This window comes from Pseudophryne corroboree, chromosome 1 (assembly GCF_028390025.1).
Source record: "Pseudophryne corroboree isolate aPseCor3 chromosome 1, aPseCor3.hap2, whole genome shotgun sequence".
NCBI classification, from domain to species: Eukaryota; Metazoa; Chordata; class Amphibia; order Anura; family Myobatrachidae; genus Pseudophryne; species Pseudophryne corroboree.
This window is the reverse complement of record NC_086444.1, coordinates 747,783,310-747,796,494: the sequence shown is the minus strand read 5'-3', so window position 1 is coordinate 747,796,494 and position 13,185 is coordinate 747,783,310.

Here is a 13,185-nt window from a genome sequence, read left to right as displayed (position 1 = left end):
TTCACATGCTGGTCCAGAAGTAGGGTTACCCGCAAGTGGACCTGATGGCATCTCGCCACAATTATCAAACGCCCCAGTACGTGTCCAGAACGAGAGATCCAAAGGCAGTGGCGGTGGATGCTCTCACAATCACGTGACCATACAGTCTCGTGTATCTGTTTCCACCGTTTTCCGCTGCTCCCTCTGTTGCTAAAACGGATCAAAAGAGAGTCCATCACAGTCATACTAGTGGCGCCTCATTGGCCTCGGAGAGCTTGGTTTTCGGATCTCCGCGGTCTACTCGCGGATGTTCCTTGGCCGCTCCCACTGCGTCCAGACCTGTTACAACAGGGTCCGTTCTTTTTCTCCGATTTAGCGCTGCTCCGTTTGACGGAGTGGCTGTTGAGACAGCCCTCTTAAAAAGAGAGGGCATTCCAGAATAAGTTATACCAACCATGTTACGAGTTAGGAAGCCGGTTACGGCAGCTCATTATTACAGAATTTGGCGTGCCTATATAGGTTGGTGTGAAGTTCGGAAGTTTCCGTCATCATCTTTCAAGTTATCCCGTCTTTTGTTATGTCTACAGATGGGGTTAGATGGAGGTCGGCGTTTATCCACACTAAAGGTGCAGATATCTGCGTTGTCAATTTATTTTCAAAGAAGATTGGCTCTATTGCCGTCGGTACACACCTTTATGCAGGGTGTCCTCAAAGTACAGCCTCCTTTTCACTCCACTTACTGCGCCATGGGACTTGAATATGGTTTTAGATTTCTTATAGTCTTTTTGTTTCGAACCCTTACAACAAGTGGATATTAAGTTTCTCACTTGGGAAACTATTTCTCTCCTAGCCTTAGCTTCGGCAGGGCGGGTTTCAGTTTTGGCTGCCTTGTCATGCAAGCCACCGTATTTAGTGTTTCATAATGACAGAGCGGAACTTTAGAGGAATCCCGCTTTCCTGCCAAAAGTAGGGTCCTTTTTTCACATCAATCATCCAATAGTAGTTCCTGTGTTAACAGGAGATTCTGGATTTTTGGTTGTGGTACGCGCATTACGCGTTTATGTATTCCGAACGTCTACAGTTCCTAAGACGGATACGTTGTTATTCTCTATGGTGCGGCCAGGATGGGTTGGCCACCTTCTAAGCAGACCTTATCCAGATGGATAAAACTGACCATACGTCAGGCTTACCTTCATGTTAGGTTACAGCCGCCTACATCAGTAACAGCTCATTCCACACGTTCTCCGGGAATGTCATGGGCAGCTGGTCGTGGAGTTCTACGACGCAGCTTTGCAGTGCCGCTACATGGTCTTCAGTGCACATGTTTGTGCGCTTTTACAGGTTTGATACTTTTGCGGCATCAGCATCTAGCTTTGGCCGTCTAGTGTTACAGGTGCCAAACAGCTCTCCTGCCCAGGGGGGAAACTTTGGTACGTCCCCCTAGAGTACTCCAGTGACCCCTAGTGGATGAAAAAGAAAATAGGATTTTGGTACTTACCAGGTAAATCCTTTTCTTTGAATCCATAGGGGGCACTGGACGCCCACCCAGAGCAGTTTTACCTGGCTTGTGGTAGGTTCAGGGGATCTTATGGTAACACACTCTCACCGACTGGTTCAAATTAGCAAGTTTATCGGGTTGGTGTCAACTGATAGTTGTCAGTAACGTTATGTGTCAACTTTATTTTTGTCCGTTTGTTATATGTAATTCTCCATTAACCTCTATAGCTCCTGTTCGGCTCAGTAAAAAAACACTGAGGTACTCTGGGATATGGAGGGGGGAAGTACTCTCAAATTTTAATTTATTCAGTGCCTAGTTCCTGTGGAACCGTCCATATCCCTAGAGTACTCCAGTGCCCCCTATGGATTCAAAGAAAAGGATTTACCTGGTAAGTACCAAAATCCTATTTTTACATGTGGCCTGCAGGTCCCAGCAGCATTCCCAGATATGATGACACTTGTTGAACAACAAGCTCCCGCATGCCTGGACATTAAGCGCCGGATTCAAATGTTCTGCCCCCCTCCTGCCCGCTATCGCGCCTGCCGGCGGTATTCTAATATTACTGCTGACGGGCGCGACAACTTCATTTCAGCTCACTACCCCCTGAGGTAGCGAGTTGAAATGCGTGTAAAGAGACCCGTTTGGGCACCCAAACGGTTCTCTTCATGATCGCGCCCATTACTTTAGTCGGGTTTAGGCTCTTGATGCACCTAAACCAGACTGTAATGAGCGTGATCAGCGTGAAAATGGGCGACATTTCCATATTGCCCCACTATCTCCCGTCACTTTAGGTGCGACTTAGCGGGTGCGATATGATTTGAATCTGGCCCTAAGGGTCCTTTGGTGCCTATAGTCCACCTGTAAAAAATGTTTTAAAAAAATAAGCAAAAGATATATCGCACATGTTTATTAAATAAACACACCACCGCACCCTGGGCTTAAGTCAGACCTGTTCGCAGCAGCAAAATTGTTCTCTAATGGGCAAAACCATGTGCACTGCAGGGGGGACAGATATAACATGTGCAGAGAGAGTTAGATTTGGGTGGGGTGTGTTCAAACTGAATCTAAATTGCAGTGTAAAAATAAAGCAGCCAGTGGGGGCGTGGCCTAACCGGCAATAGGGAAGGCTGTAATCCTTTGGAGCTCCGGGCTAAATCTATTAAAAAACGTGCCCAAGCCTACCCTAAATACACCCTGCCGGCCTTTTCTCACACACCCAGACCTGCTGACCCGTCCGGCACCGAGGGCCGAGTGCTGCGGAGTCGGGGGGGCCCTGCTTCGCCCCTTGCAGACTGCGGCCTACCTCTGGTGTTGGAGCCGGGGCCTCGATTTTTGTGGCGGGCCGCCGACGCGAACCGCTTGCTGGACCCGGGCCGCACCACCATCCACCACGGATCGCCTGCTCATCTGACACCCACCGCTGCAGAGGTCACCGTCGCGCTGCCAGTGGACACAGCCGAGAGCCGAGGAAAGCCGGGACCAGCTGAGGTGAGGGCTGCTACGAGCGGCGGCGGCCATCTTGCGGTTGGCGCCGCCGTATATACTATTATTGCTACAATCGCTGGGACGTTTTTCTGGGGTCCCCGGACTTGACACCTCACCCCCCAGCGCCCTCCCTGTGCTGACCCCGTGCTCTTGTGGCCACTGAAACAGAATAGACCAGCAGTCCCAGACATCTCCGGCGGCCATCTTGGGATTGGCGTCACCTCAGGACCTATTCCACAGCTTATACCTCCTGCACCACAGAGACAGCAGAGCCGGAAGATCTGCTAGGCCTCCCCTCACTACCCCAAAGGCTAGATCTCTGGTTGAGGCCCGCTGGTCCACCCTGACCCGCCCACGACCTGGTGACCCCCCAACTGTTTCTCCCTCGCACTCACCACCAGAGGCGCTAAACATCACCTGCAACTGTCACAAATCCTCATCAACTCCGAGGCTTTTAGTGGAGATTAACGGGGACACGCCGGCCACTGCCCATAACACCGGGCAACTGTTGCTACTCTTACAATCCTACACCCGGTCCCCCCCTCCTAGGTGGCTTCCGGACACTAAACGTACCACCCCTCCGGTCCAAGTCTCCCCACAGGAGCGAGGCCGCCGCACCCTCCAGCTCCGTACCTATTTTTCTCAGTGTCGCACTCACTTATCTACAATACGCGACCGCACAACGCGGCAACGGAGCGCTACCTCTGATCTACCAACGGTCACCCACAGCCACGACTGTGACGCCCGGCCCGCGGACCTACTCTGCCACGGTGACTAACATACTCACAAGCGGCACCGATTGGGTATACCTCAACTCTCTAAAATGCCCACCAATTCTCATGTTCCACTGATCACATCATAACTCAGCCCTCCAGTGGTTCCCTCTCTGGCAATTAAATAATCCCACTTTACAGTCCTACCCTAACGCTTTGAGTGGTCCCCTTTCCCTCCATACCCACCCACCAAGGTGCAAACATGTCCAAACCCAACCCGAACACAAGAAGACGTGCGGGTACAGACATTTCCCAACATTTCACCAAAGGCGACAAACCCTCCCTGCCCTCTGGCCCTCCCTCTCCCAGCCTATCTTTTCCAGGTGGAGACGACCCGCTACCCTCGCCCGCCCCATCGACCAAAGAGGATATCATGGCTCTAAAGTCGCTCATAATGGACTTTAAAGAATCACTAGAAACCAAGCTCGACAGAGCAGTTACCTCTATTAGGTCGGATATCTCATCCTTATCCTCCAGAACCTCCAAACTGGAAGCCAGACAAGACGTCCTCCAAAAAGACCACATAGAAACGGTCAGAGATATAGACCATCTAATCCAAGACATAACAGAGCTCCGATCCAAGAACGAGGACTTGGAAAATCGCGAAAGGAGAAATAACCTCAGAATTCGCAACATTCCTGAGTCCATACTCCCGGCAACCCTCGAAACATACCTCCAAAGGCTGTTCTCCACTCTTTTGCCAAGTGCAGCTTCTCGGGAGCTGCCCCTAGAGAGAGCTCACAGAGCCCTCCGCCCTAGACCCCGAGATGGCGAGCCCCCGAGAGACGTTATCATGCGCTTCATCAACTTCAAGGATAAAGAGATGGTCCTTCTCCCGACCCGGGGCAAGCCACATATAATGTTCGAGGATGTCAAACTACAATTTTTTCAGGACTTAGCCCCCTCCACTATACTTAAAAGGAGGGAACTCAGAGATCTAACATCAGCTCTACGCACACGTGGTATACGCTACCGCTGGGGTTTCCCCTTCAAACTCCTGGTCGAATATAATGGGAAAACAGTCATCATTAAAGACCCGAGAGACGGAAACGACTTCCTATCACACCTGGAGGACTCTGACCCACTTGCTGACCACAGCTCTGGGCATCACCCACCCTGATTATCTCAGCACCTTTAACCACATTGACGACTCGTTCATTATATTGTTATAATATTCCTGTTGACTACTTTACCTGTTTTAGTTTTACATCTTGACCGTTCCATTTACATACTGTATATTATCTATCCTCGCCTTTCTACAGCCCACCTCGCTAGTCCCGCTATTTGAAGCCCCATGGTTTAAGCTACCCCCCTGGGCCCGCCCTCATACATGCCTCATGCAACATACTGACAACCAACACACACTCGCTATCCCTATATGGGAACTAAGATGTTCAATTCGAAAATCTAACTACATTTTAGTTCTGTTGGTATTGATGTAGTATTGCTATTACTGTACTTGTTGTTTAACCTTGCATGTTACCTTTTAACCACACACCACCTACACAAAGACTCACCCGCCTCTCAGCTACTAGTGCCTCTATCACACAGACCACCACTGGAGGGACGTGTTCCTTCAACCCCTGTACTTACCACATAACCCCACGCAGGCCCACACTGTTGTTTTCAAGCATCTAAGCCCACCCCCCCCCCCCACCTCCTCCCCTCCGTGGAGGGAGAACGATCGCTACCCGACGCTCCTCCACTTTGGATCCTTTGATCCCACTCCCTGTGCCCGTTCCTTTTCGCTGGTCGTAAGGAACTCCTACACAGGCTCACCCGACCTCCCCCCCCCCCCCCCTTTTTTTTTTTCTCTCTTCTTCTCTTTTCTTTTCCCTGTCCCTTTTCTTTTTCTCACTTACATTCTATTTTCTCATCCTTCTCTCCTCCTACGCCCCCCTCTTTCTCCTCCATTTCTCCTCTGTGCACCCTCCTAACGCCACATAAGATGCCCCTGCTCCTGGCGTCCTTGAACACCAAGGGTCTCAATACCCCCCAGAAACGCTCATCCCTGTTCCGCTCGCTTCAAACCCTAAAAGCGGGAATCGTGCTCATTCAAGAAACTCACTTCAAATCCCGATCGCACCCTTCCCTAACCACTAAACGCTATCCAACGGCCTTTTACTCTTCAAGTCAATCGAAACACAATGGGGTGGCCGTCCTGATCCACTCCAAAATCCCATTCACACTCCATTCGACCCACACAGACTCGGATGGCCGATATATCATTCTGACGGGGACGCTCGGACACCTAGAATGCACGATCGCCACTGTCTACACCCCCAACTCTGGGCAATCCTCTTTTTTTAACACCTTTTTCTCAGATCTAAACAAAAACAGAAAAGGTTACTTAATATTAGGAGGGGATTTCAACACTGTCCCAGACACCGACCTAGATAAATCTCCTGGCCAGTCCCGCCCCCACCGAGATTCTCCCTCACGCTCTTTAAATAAACACATCCTCGAATCTGGTCTCTTCGACGTTTGGCGTGCTCTCAACCCAACAGCCAGAGACTATACCTTCTTCTCGACCCCACACCAATCATACTCCCGAATCGATCTATTTTACTGCGGCACATTGCTCTCCCAACACGTACTAGACTCATCTATCCTCACTAACCCTTGGTCTGATCACTCCATTGTCACCGCCTCCTTCGACTTCCTTGACACCCCGACTACTCGCCCCAATTGGAGACTAAATGAAACGCTCTTAAAAATCCCTCAATTCCAGGAAAAGATCAAGCTAGCTTTAGCCGACTATTTTTCCCTAAACATGACTGACTCTATGTGCACCCCACTAATCTGGGAAGCCCACAAAGCCGTAATCAGGGGACACATCATTAACTACGCGTCACATAGGAACAAAGATCGCAAACAAAAAATATCGTCCCTCACAGTTGAGGTCCACAACCTGGAAACACAACATAAGCAACGACCCTCACAACCTCTCTACTCAAAACTCACATCCACCAGGGCCACTTTGAACGCGCTGCTAGCCGAAAAAACCGAGCACTCACTCCGCTGGCTGAAACAAAAATTCTACGAAAAAAGTAATAAAGCCGATTCACTATTGGCCGGCAGATTGAGGGCTCGGAAAGCGCACACTGCTATTCCGGCTATCAAAGACGAACATAACACCCTCCAATACTACCCAAAGACTATCAATTCTCTTTTTCGAACGTATTATGAGCAGCTCTACAACTTACCAGACACTTCCGCCACAATAGACCCGACCCACCCCACGATTACAGACTACCTAGCCTCCGCAGACTTGCCTCGTATCGACACCATCACCTCCACGGCCTTGAACAAACCCATCACCCCCGAGGAATTATCCCTTGCCATTGGTAGTCAGAAACCATCTAAGGCCCCGGGCCCGGATGGCTACCCAATGTCATACTATAAAACTTTTCAACCCGCACTACTCCCCCACCTCACGTCATTATTCAATCTTATCTTGGATGGATCTTCCTTTCACCCCCACACCACCAAGGCCGTCATTACCGTGATCCCAAAACCCAATAAAGATCCCCAATTCATTTCTAACTATAGACCCATATCACTTTTAAACTCAGATCTGAAAATCTTCGCCAAAGTACTAGCTAATAGACTTAACCCTATTCTCCCCTCGCTCATACACCCCTACCAAGTGGGCTTTGTTCAATCCAGACAGGCACTCGACAACACTAGACGTGTCGTGGATATCATCGACCACATTAATCTCCACAAGATCCCATCCCTGACCCTTGCCCTAGACGCAGAGAAGGCCTTTGACAGAGTTTCTTGGCCCTTCATGCAACAGACTTTACAACGTTTTGGCCTTCAAGGTAAATTTCTCCAAGCCATACAAGCCCTATACCAGAACCCCTCGGCCTCGGTTCTCTCTAATGGCCTACTTTCGGACCCCCTCAAAATTTCAAATGGCACACGACAGGGATGCCCACTATCTCCCCTTATATTCGCACTCATCATCGAACCCCTTGCAAGCCACATCCGGACTAACCCTGACATCACGGGAGTTCAAGTCAACCATACTCAATACACCATCTCCCTCTTTGCCGATGACATCCTCCTGACCCTGACAAACCCAACTATTTCTCTCCCAAACCTTTTCCAAGAACTAGCCTTATATGGCAATCTCTCGGGTTATAAAGTTAATCAGACTAAATCCGAAGCCCCCTCTTTGCACATCCCCAAACTAACTAAGCTACAAATACAACAGAATTTTAACTTTTCCTGGCGCAGACGCTCTCTCAAATACCTCGGAATCTCCATCACCAAATCTTACAACTCTCTCTACAAGGCTAACTACCCCCCCCTCATCACGTCAATCATCAATGATATCCAACAATGGGAATCTTACTTTCTCTCTTGGGTGGGACGAATTAACGCTATAAAAATGAATGTCCTTCCCAAACTTCTCTACCTATTTCAGACACTCCCAATCTCCGTGCCCTCCCAGACTCTTAACAAACTCCAGTCCTCCCTCTGTAAATTTATCTGGAACCACAAAAAGCCTAGAATCCGGCGAGATATCTTAGCCAAACACTCTAAAAACGGGGGTCTAGGCCTCCCTATCCTTCAACGCTATTATGACTCGGCCAGACTAAGCCAATTGGTTGCCTGGCACGCCCCAGAACACACTAAAAGATGGGTAGATCTAGAGAGCGATTTGTCGGGACTCCCTTCTACCTCTTACTTGCCCTGGCTCTCTAGCAAAATACGCACCCCATCCCATCGCACCTCCCCCGCAATAGAATTGACACTTACACATTGGCGACACCTGAACAAAAAATTAAAATTATCAAGCCACCCTTCCCCCCTGACTCCCATCTGGAGCAACCCAGCATTTACCCCGGGACTTTCTCGGGAAATGGCCCGCCCCTGGATCTTGGCAGGAGTTACCAGAATACACCACTTCACAGGGACGCACTCTATTAAATCATTTTCTGACCTACAAACCGCGCACAACCTACCTAACTCACTGTTCTATCAGTACCTACAAATCCGCCACTTCCTTTCCTCTCTACAATTAAAGTTCCCTCTATCGACCCCCACACCTCTGGAGAGACTCTGCATTTACAACCCCACCAGTAGAGGCACCATCTCCCTCCTCTACAAAACTATCCTCAGCCCCACACCCCCACCTCTTGAACCACACGAGATAGCATGGGAGGCTGACATGGGATGCCACCTAGAGGACGAGGGTTGGGATACAATCCGCACCGCAATTTCACAATGCTCCATCAGCGTGGCCATACGGGAAAACTCATACAAAATATATACTAGATGGTACCTGACCGACTACATAGGATCTACCCCGACACCTCCAACCTTTGCTGGAGAGGCTGCGGCCAAGTAGGCACATTCTACCATATTTGGTGGACCTGCCCAGTGATTGTTCAATACTGGGCAAAGGTCCGTAAGCTTATTTCACGACTAATCGACTTACCAAAGCCCTTATCGCCCTTGAACCTCCTCCTCTGCTCTCCGCCCGATCACATCTCCAAGGAATCTAAAAACCTAGTCCTCTTCATATCTTGCGCAGCAAAATACCAAATAGCAAGTAATTGGAAGAAACCCGAATCCCCCAACAGCCAGGCTCTCATAAATAGAATCTGGTTTGTGGCAAACATGGAATACATTACTAGCCTTCGTCATAACACAGTTAAAAAGTTCCATTCCACCTGGCTCCCATGGTACAGGCTCCACGACCGCCCCCTCCCAGGACTTAACTAATTAAAGACCCCACCTTGCAACCACAACCCCTCCTTCAATATCCCCTCCCCCTATCTATCTTTTTGTTTTTTAATTTTATTTATTTATTTATTTATTTTTTCTCTTCTCTCTCTCTCCACTTCTTCTTTTCCTCTTTCTCTACCCTATCCTCTCTCTTCTATTTTTTTCCTCCCATCCTCTAGACTCACGTCCCATTAAAGACGCTGTTCAATTTCTTTGCTCTCTCCCTCCCCACATAGCTCTGGATTCTTCGGCTTCCAGTTCTTCTCCCTATCAATCATACCACACTTTTCCATTGTTCTCTCAAAGAAGTTTACTTACATGTTTTGTTTCTGTAATGACCTTTCTGTTTTTACAATCTCTTGTTTACTGCTTGTATATCGACAATTGACTCATCTGTTTCTAACATAAAATAAAAATCATATGATGAAAAAAAAAAAAAAAAAAAAGCAGCCAGTATTTACCCTGCACAGAAACAATATAACCCACCCAAATCTAACTCTCTCTGCACATTGTTATATCTGCCCCCCCTGTAGTGCAGATGGTTTTTCCCATTAGAGAACAAATTTGCTGCTGCGATCAGGTCTGAATTAGGCCCCTTGTTCACTAGTGTGTAACTTACAAGATGAAGGAGTTGCATTCTCTTTGGTTCATGTAGCATCCAGACACTTGCCAAAACAAAAAACAAAACTACTGATCCTAATAAAGCCCTTCATCACGGTCACTCTCCATAGAAATGGATGAGGATACTCTGATTGGTCAGGGTGTGGCACCTGCCGCGCATCACCTACATCCCTAAATCTAACCATTTTTTTAAAATGGAAAATAAATGAAATGTGCACAGATTAATAGTGATCTATTCTATACAGTCCTTCACCAGATTTCACCCACCACAGACAGGTCTACTGTTTGGGTGGCTCTGCAGTTGTTTTAGGCCGAGTATGTTTTAGGTCCTTTTGCAAACCGATGCATAGTAAATCTGTGCTGCTATACTTCTCTATGTAAAAACATTGATAGTTGGTCTGATGTTCTAAAGCAGGGCTAGCCTAACTGGTCCTTGAGATCTACCAACAGTTCATGTTTTCCAGGCCTCCTGGAGATCTGTAGAATTGTCAGTTAGGAATGAATACAGCACATCTTAATTAGTAATAACTACACCTGTGCACCATCTAGGTGGTCTGGAAAATGTGAACTGTTGGTAGATCTCAAGGATTGGTTTGGCCAGCCCTATTCTAAAGTGACCCAAAGTCTGCATGTTGGTCTGTTTTGCATTTAGTAAATGGTCTTTTACAAAACGGATGGAAAAATTAACCAAAATACCAAAGTCGACCTTTAGTAAATATCCACCTAAGGATTCCGGATTAGGATGCCACCTGCATACTAGGGATGTGCACTTGAAATTTTTCGGGTTTTGTGTTTTGGTTTTGGGTTCGGTTCCGCGGCCGTGTTTTGGGTTCGACCGCGTTTTGGCAAAACCTCACCGAATTTTTTTGTCGGATTCGGGTGTGTTTTGGATTCGGGTGTTTTTTTCAAAAAACCCTAAAAAACAGCTTAAATCATAGAATTTGGGGGTCATTTTGATCCCAAAGTATTATTAACCTCAAAAACCATAATTTCCACTCATTTTCAGTCTATTCTGAATACCTCACACCTCACAATATTATTTTTAGTCCTAAAATTTGCACCGAGGTCGCTGGATGACTAAGCTAAGCGACCCTAGTGGCCGACACAAACACCTGGCCCATCTAGGAGTGGCACTGCAGTGTCACGCAGGATGGCCCTTCCAAAAAACACTCCCCAAACAGCACATGACGCAAAGAAGAAAAAAAGAGGCGCAATGAAGTAGCTGTGTGAGTAAGCTAAGCGACCCTAGTGGCCGACACAAACACCTGGCCCATCTAGGAGTGGCACTGCAGTGTCACGCAGGATGGCCCTTCCAAAAAACACTCCCCAAACAGCACATGACGCAAATAAAAATGAAAGAAAAAAGAGGTGCAAGATGGAATTGTCCTTGGGCCCTCCCACCCACCCTTATGTTGTATAAACAGGACATGCACACTTTAACCAACCCATCATTTCAGTGACAGGGTCTGCCACACGACTGTGACTGAAATGACGGGTTGGTTTGGACCCCCACCGAAAAAGAAGCAATTAATCTCTCCTTGCACAAACTGGCTCTACAGAGGCTGTTATGAGCCACGGCTGTGGCTCATTCCTGTTTTGCATTTTTGTTATGTATTTTATGTTATACTTCTGTTTATGTTCCCCGTGGGTGTCATGGGGTGCTCGGAGCTCACCCTTAAGGAGGGGATACTGTTATGAACCACAGGTAGTGGTTCATTTCTATTTTATGTTTATTTAGTTGTCTTGCATGCCAGGATTTCCCATTGCTCTGTTTTAGATTACTCTTGTCTGCTGCCGCTGGTGAGTCTGTGCAATTGCAGCTTGTTCCCATGTGTTCAGCCTCATCTGGCTGCTAATTGCATCTTGTCAGCTTGGAGTCCTGCATTAGGCCAGCTGCACTGGATTATTAATTAGGCCTCTCTGTTATATGCTGGCTGATTGCAGTTCGCAGATGCTGGTGATATTTCTGGGTTTTCAGTCTGCTTGAGTTCTGAGCTTGGTTCCTGCTAGTTCCTGAGCTTCCTGAATGCTGAATCTGTTTGCTGAAAGTGTTTCCAGTCCTGCTGTATCCGGTCGTTCCTGTTCTCAGTTGTCCTGTACTCGGAAGTCGTCATCTGTTCCTGGAGTCCTGACTGAGCACCTTTGAACATCCAGTGGTGTTCGTGAGTCACGGCGTAACCGTGTGTTGCGGCTTGGGCCGCTTAATTATTTATCTTTTATTATTTGTGTTCCGGAGCTTTTGCGGAGGATTCCGCTCCCACAGATCCACTCTGGTATCCAGCGGTGCTGGGTAGGAGTACGGACTAGTGGATTTTGGTTGTCCTTTTCCCTGGCGGGTTACCGCACATACCTCAGGTTTAGTCAGTTAGCTTGTAGCCCCTGGCCTGGTTGTTTAGTCAGAGGGCCCCTTGTTATCACCCTGTCTCGGATTTCCCTTTGTCTCCCATTAAGACCTGAGGGGGCATCGGAGTTGGGCAGACATAATCCGCCCTTCAAACGCGGCTGCCATGGGCTCAAGCAACCATAGTCTCGCAGGGGATTTCTGACCACACGGGCGAGACAACGGAGTTAGGGCGCCAGGGGCTATTCCCTTTCCATTCCCCTTTCCCAGCATTACGTCCTGGTGCTCTGGACTCGCTTCATAACATCTCCCTTGTTCTGAGCACCAGGAACATAACATTATCACCAGCCATACCACAAAAAAGAAATAAAACTTTTTTTTCTTTTTTGGCCCAGTCCAGTGTCTAGTCTAGAATCCAGTCCGGTGTTTAGAATCCAGTCCGGTGTTTAGAATCCAGTCCGGTGTTTAGAATCCAGTCCGGTGTTTAGAATCCAGTCCGGTGTTTAGAATCCAGTCCGGTGTTTAAAAAAAAAAAAAAAAAAAAAGTCTTGTTTTGTTTAGCAAAATTTAGTCTTGCCTTGCCTTGTCTTGCCTTGCCTTGCCTTGCCTTGTCTTGCCTTGCCTTGTCTTGCCTTGTCTTCTCGTCTAGTTTTAAATCCTCCTATGTCTACTATGCAAGCCCTGCAGGCATCTCTCGCAGCTCTGAACTCTGTATTCAGTGCTTTGAGACCAGAGCGACTAGAAGT